Source organism: Miscanthus floridulus, chromosome 10, assembly GCF_019320115.1.
Source record: "Miscanthus floridulus cultivar M001 chromosome 10, ASM1932011v1, whole genome shotgun sequence".
Classification (NCBI taxonomy): domain Eukaryota; kingdom Viridiplantae; phylum Streptophyta; class Magnoliopsida; order Poales; family Poaceae; genus Miscanthus; species Miscanthus floridulus.
In genome coordinates, this window is record NC_089589.1 from 45,368,385 (window position 1) to 45,375,536 (window position 7,152).

General features: G+C 45.5%; 1 long non-coding RNA gene across 1 annotated transcript; it reads right to left on the minus strand.

The window, feature by feature from the left end:
* Window positions 1-1,270: 1,270 nt before the first annotated feature.
* LOC136485975 (uncharacterized) lies at window positions 1,271-6,854 on the minus strand. Its single transcript, XR_010766623.1, has 5 exons — window positions 6,812-6,854; window positions 6,597-6,644; window positions 2,020-2,406; window positions 1,715-1,928; window positions 1,271-1,625 (listed from the first exon to the last, which is right to left on the minus strand). It is a non-coding gene; the product is annotated as an uncharacterized lncRNA (long non-coding RNA).
* Window positions 6,855-7,152: the final 298 nt, after the last annotated feature.

Below are 7,152 nucleotides of genomic sequence, written 5' to 3' on the forward strand. Positions count from 1 at the left end.
GCACTTGTGCTGAAAATAGACTTGTTATTCATAATGCTAGTGAAGTTGATGAGCTGAAATTGTTGTCTTCTTTAAATACTTTGGGTTATATTGAATTTCATGTTCCGTGTAGTCTTAGTTCTTTAGAGGAGAAACTTTATGCATATGTTGATTTGCCATGGTTCTCTAGACATACATATCATGTTTTTGGTAAATATAATAACAAAGGGCAATATTTGATACAACGAGTTCACATTTGTACAAATCCGAATTCTTCTTTTGTTGTGCAAAGTAATGATCAACTCAAGGATAGTAAAATCAACACTGTTGTTATGCCATATTCCTCTAGTTTTGCTTTTCAAACACAAGTGGAATCCAAAGAAAGGGAGCATATGTTTCTTGTTAGTACTAATCTTTTGCAGGATAGTATTGGCAAGGATCATGTGTATTTCAATCGAGCAGACTACATGTCTGTAGGACAAGACATGCTACAAACCTGGACATGTGGTCATATTCTTTCTCACAACATTGCCCATTCCCATTATTTTGGAAACCTTGTTTGTCCTCATGTTATGCAGGATCGACTTTAAACAAAATCGTCGCCGAGGACGGCTTTTCGTCAAGAAAGGGAGGATGATGAGGACATGACCTCCATACATATGACCATGCTTGGAAAACCATATGGAGACCAAGGAGATCAGCGAGGGTGTCCTAACCGAGAAGGAGGGCCAAAGCTCATCCGATTCGAGTCACCAAGGTGGAGGCCCAAATCAAGTTCGAGTCCATCTCGGGTTCCAGGACCAGTCTGCCTTAAACTGGTCACCCAAGACGCATCCGGACTCGGTTTTCTATGATCCACATATGGATGGAAAGATAATTTGATAAGGAAGCCAATCCAAGTGGTCTCACATCAAAAGCTCTTCAGAATCAACAGTAATCATCAAAACAAGTCAGCGTCCAGAATCTGTCAGGGTGCTGCGACACCATATTTTGGTCCGTTGGACCGTGTATCGTGTTTGGGCCCATTAGGGGGCGCGTCCAGGGGGGTGACGCCCAAGACTCTATAATTAGCAGTCGTCGCTCTCCTTAGGGTTTGGGTTTTGTTTAGTTCTTGATTTCTTCGTGAAACAGACATCATTTTGCTGCAACTGTGCCGCCAAGGCTGCTTGCTGTGAACCAGGGCCCTAGTTCTTGATCTTGTTCGCCTGTGGCGATTAGTCCTTTTGAATATAGACTTGAACTCCTTTTCGTTATCTTAAGCCTCATATTTATTTGCAATTTCAGATTGCGTTCATCTCGTTCTTGCTTGTGTTCTCGATTCGCTTGCAGGTAAGCCTTCTCGGCGAGGTCAATCGCGTTCGCGTGGTTGATAACCAACGGAGCAGTGGTGTAATGGTTGCGGGGGTCCAAATCAGTCTTGGTTCGAAGCCTAGATCGTGAACGTCGAGTCTCCACCAATCGACGCTATCATACCTTTCGGAAGATCGGGCCTAGTCTACATCATTCATCCCTCTGTATTGAGCATAGTAGTCGATGATGGCCTGGACGCGCGCCTCATAGTGCATGTCCTTCCCGAGCTTCTTGGCTGCTTCTTCAGAGATGGAGGTCGCCTTGGCCTCGTACCCCTCCTGGCATCTATAGAAGTCCTGCATATAAACGTGATGTATACAGTCATTACTTCAAGAATGTCCAGTGAATGTGATGGATTGAGCAATATAGTGCGAGGAATACTTACCCATAGCTCGCCCTTCACCCACTCCGCCTTGTTGGGGAATACCCTGCCGTCACGATCAGCGGCGTCACGGGCGGCGATGTAGTGGTCCCACGTGTAGGCCGGCACCTGCTCTTCGCCGAACTACACTAAGCCAGGGAAGTGTAGCCTGCACAAAAGGCCAAGGATCCCGTTGACCTTGCGGTTGTGATCACCCTCACTGACCTTAATCCAACCCCTGCCCAAGTGATTAAGATAAATTATTAGTTTCCATTGTAATTTTCAACATATCAAATGAAAAATTATTGAGAACATCTAAAGTTATTTACTTTTCCTAGAGGGTCAAATCATCGGGCGTCTCTCAAGAGGTATCGGTCGCCTCGGGAGGGTCGAGGGACCTTGCAACCAGGCCTGGGAACCAACTGCCTCCTCCTCCACCTGCTCTTGCTCCTCCTGTACCTCCTCCTCGTCACCAGAGGCGTGCGCGGAAGGTACCTCCTCCTCATCACTAGTGGCGTGCGCGGAAGGTACCTCCTCCTCCTTAGACGACGACGAGGGAGCTATAGGCGACAGGGGCCTCGCCCCTTTACCCTTCCCTCAAGCCCTGCCTCAACCCCTCCCTTGACCTTTCCCTAGAGCTGACCCTGAAGCTGTAGCTTTGAATTTTCCGTAAAGCGCCGCGATCTTCCTCGTACTGCCCACCATTGTTCAATCACCTGCAATTGAAAAGAGTAAACCAATCAGCACAGATAATACTTAGTAAGATATGCAAAATAAACTAAACATACTTCAAAAATAACATGGTATGACAAATAATAAATAAATTAGTTCAGCTCATACATGTATTAGAAATAATCATCATGATCGGGATTAGCTGGATCATAAGTCTCATCATCACTATCACGCGTGTCGATATAATCATGCCTGTGCTCCGAAGGAGGAATGTCATCATCACTGTCATTGCCTAAATGTAATCGCTGAAGTAATTCTAAGTCTTTCACATTCTAAACCTCATCTCCAGTGTCCTCATCAGCAACCCTTTCATTGTCTACTTCCATTCTAATCGCTTCGGTTAAGTCTATCTCAAAACTCCTTTCGAGCCCATCTTCTTGGAAGAACTCTCCGTCATATGTGTTGGGGTCTATGTTGTAATCTTCATTGTTTGGTATAGGTAGTTTACCATGTGGCGATACCTTGTACACAACATCCCAACCCTTAAGACGGTCGTCGGTTTGGCACGGGTATGAGAGATAATAAACTTGCGTGGCCTGTTGAGCCATAATATAGACATCGTCTCCTGGTAAGACGGATGATTGTCGAATTTCGACTAGCCCAAGATTAGGGGTCCGTCTCACTACTGATCAATCAAACCAACGGCATTTGAATATAACTGGATTAAGAGGTTTGCAACCATGAAACATGAGTTCATATATTTCTTCAATTCTTCCGTAGTACTCGACCCCATCAAAGCCTGAAGTAAAAACTCTGGTATTTGTGGTTCTTCGATTGGGCCGATTCTGCTCATGGCTTGTTGTGGGAAAGTGATATCCATTCACGTCATAACCAGTAAATGACCTGACCCTATAGGCATAGCCATCGGCAACCTATCTCAACTCGGCACTCATAGACGCATCAGTTTGGCCCTGCAAGTTCAAGCAGGGTGGTTCGTTATATTATTCGCATGTACGAGCAACTTGTAATGTCAAACTAAGTACGAGCTAAATTAAAATGTACCTTCTGTTTGAACCAAGAAATGAAATTGGGCATTCTATTTCCTGCACCCTCTCTGAGAAGGGTCTCAGCTTCCTGCGGGGTAGGTTCCCTTGATTCACGCCAGAATTGACGATGAAATTCCCTGTACCAACGAGAAACATGAGAGTTGGACATAGAATAGTGACTACTTGAGAACAAGTTTGTTGAGAACTTACAGCATGTACGGCTCCACTTCGAATAGGTTGGTCAACACATACAGCATGATAGTGCGCCACTCTTCATGTTTCAAGGTCTTGTGGGTTGCACCACTTGCACTTCCGAGTTGCCCTCGGAAAATGCTAAGGCTCGATTTATCTTCGCCGGAACTGTAACGAGGGGGTGGATTATGCACGCTAGGAAGGTTGTCAGCATAGTATTTTGCTGTGAAGTTTGACACCTCCTCCAGGATGTATGCCTCTGCAATGGATGCTTCAATTTTGCATTTATTTTTACATTTAGTTCGAAGAACCTTTTAACATCTCTCAATTGAATAGCACCAACGGCCCTGCATAGGCCCCCATTCGTGCTTCATACGGGAGGTGCAGAATCATATGCTGCATCGGATTGAAGAAGCCGAGTGGAAAAATCTTCTCCAACTTACAGAGCAACACAGGCGCCATTCTTTCTATTTCTGCAACCACGGTACGAGATAACTCCTTGGCACAAAGCTGGCAGAAGAAATTGCTCAACTCCGCTAGCACCTGCTAGACATGCTCAGGGACATAGCCTCGAACCATCATCGGAAGTAGGCGCTCAAGCCATATGTAGTAATCATGACTCTTGAGCCCGTTGATTCGCATAGTAGCTAAGTTCACTCCCCTCTTCAGATTCACTGCATACCCATCAGGAAACATTAATGTTTGGAACCATTCTAGTACCTCCCTCCTTTGGGCCCTCGTCAGGTGGAAAACGGCCTTAGGCTTTCTCCATGACTTGTCGGCTCTGGGAGGCGCCATGTCTAGCTTTGGTCTGTCGCATAACCTCGCTTGATCCACTCTAGCCTTAACGTTATCCTTTGTCTTATCAGGAATGTCCATGATTGTACCAAATATTGCCTCGGCGATATTCTTTTCAGTGTGCATTACATCACTGTTATGTGGAATAAGAAGATCATCAAAATAGGGGAGGTTCCACAAGCACGACTTCTGAGTCTAGGCATGTTGCTCGCCATATCCCACAAAACCACCTTCTTGTTTATTGACCTCGAGAGCGTCTAACTGAGCACGAATCGCGGATCCTGTCATCATCTGCTGTGCAGGGTCTTTAGCTACGACATCTTTCGTAAAGTTCTTGATGTCTAGTCTGAATGGATGGTCAGGGGGGAGGAATTGTCGATGTTTTTTGAATGAAGAATACCTGCCACCCTTCGTCAACCAAATGAACTTCTGAGAATCCTTGCATACTAGGCATGGGAACCTCCCGTGAACACACCAGCAGCAGAAAATCCCATATGCTGGCAAGTCATGTAGGGAGTATTGGTACCAAACATGCATTTTGAAGTTTGTCTTTGTAGCTTGGTCGTATGTCCATACCCCTTCCTCCCAAGCACAGACCAAATCATCAATCAGAGGCTCCATTTACACACTCATATTATTCCTCGGGTGTTTTGGAATTATCAACGACAAGAATATGTTCTGTCATTGAAAGAGGACGCCAGGGGGGAGATTGAGGGGGATAATGAACATGGGCCCATAGGTGTACGGGGCAGCCGCCATTCCATAAGGATTGAACCCATCTGTTGTCAGCACAACACGTACATTACGAGCCTCTAGAGCTTTCTCACAATGAATCACATCAAACCTTGTCCAGGCTTCACCATCGGATGGGTGTACCATCTTCTCAGGATTGTATCGACGTCCGTTTTTGTGCCATGTCGTCTATTTTGTGGATTCCTCAGTCATGTAAAGTCGTTGGATCCTCGGTATGAAAGGAAGGTACCGTAGGATCTTCATGGGGATTGTGAGCTGCCTCTTCTGACCATCACCAGAGTCTACCTTTAGGAACCTAGACGATTCATACTTCACACAGTACTTTTCTTTTGCATAATCTTTCCTAAATAATATGCATCCCTTTGGACAAGCATGTATCTGCTCATATGGCATTTTAAGTGCACGAAGGAGTTTCTGTGCCTCATACATGCTCTTTGGCAAGATGTGACCATCCGAGAGCAGGCTGCCAACAACTGTTAGGATAACATCGAAGGCGTCTCGACTCAAGCTAAACTGGGACTTCACGGCCATTAGGCGTGCAATGGCATCCAGTTGAGAAACCTTAGAATGCCCATGAAGGGGTTGCTGTGCCGCAGACAACATGTCGTAATACGCCTTTGCGGTAGCCTCTGGCTCCTCCTCCCTACGTCCTTCATCGAAGTGTGCTTCATGATAGTCATTTAACATGTCTCCAACCCCGACATCATCATCATATTCCTCGATGCATTGTCTCACGACCTCGTCTCTCCCACGATCGGCTTCACCATGGTAGATCCACCTGATATAGTCTGCCGTAAATCCATTCTTGCAAAGATGTTTACCCATGACCACCTTGGTTTGCCGACGCATGTTTACACATTTGCTGCAGGGACACCAAGTGACACTAGCTCCTTTAACCCTTGCAAATGCCCGTTCCAAGAAAGCATCGGTCTTGTCAATCCATTCATCGGTCAACGAAGTCTGACTAGAGCGGTCCGTGTACATCCATTCACGGTCATCCATCCTCTAGCATATCAGTGAGTAATATAAAAAATCATGTTGCATCTACACGTTCCTATACTATCTAATAGGTGAAGATAGGTCCTAATCCCACCTGAGGATGTGTAGATGGGGTTAGTTTTCATGCTCTACTCCTATCCGAGACAGAATTTCGGCAGCACCTCCTCGTTGTTCTCCAAATACACGTCCTTGAAGGGAGATTGTGTATCTGGAGAACAACAGGGAGATGCTACCGAAACTCTCACGGATCGGAGTAGAGCATAGAAACTAACCGCATCTACACATCCTCGGGCTGTCCAAAAAATGTGGACAATTCGAAACAGATACAGTTATAGATATGCAAAGATCTGCATATTTCCAACCGTATCTCTTTCGAACGGGAGACGCCTAGCTAAGTTACGTGATATACGAACATGATACGGAAAGAAGGGTCTTTTATGCCTCACCTTGCTGTCCTGCAAAGTGACGAGTCGAGGACGTTGCAATAGCCTCTCCTACAATAAAAGGAACATAATAATATCAAATCTAAATTTCGGCAGCACCTCCCCTGCACGGGGAGGTTTCCAAAACCTGCAACAAATAAAATGGCACGATGGCCGACAACCACATACACTCGGCAACAAACGACACGATGGCCGACAACCACATACATATCTTATACCTTGCAAAAACGACGGCAAGTTGTGGGGCGGCGGGAGGGCAAGGCGGAACCAGACGGCAGGGCGGGGCAGGGAGCGGCGACAAAAACCTGCAAGTTGATATGTTGTAAGATTCAAGCAAGAAGTGTTTAGAAAAACTCTAGAGTTTTATTATCAACTTTGTGTGGGACTCATATGATAAGGAGTGTAATCAAATTGAGCATCAACATAAGAAGCCAAGCATGGATAACCAAGACCAATTGGCTAATCAGATTGAGATAGAGAGGGATAATGACTAAAATCAATGGATACAATGATCAAATAGGATATTAGGCATGTTATTTGTCAAGGAAAGCAATGGGCA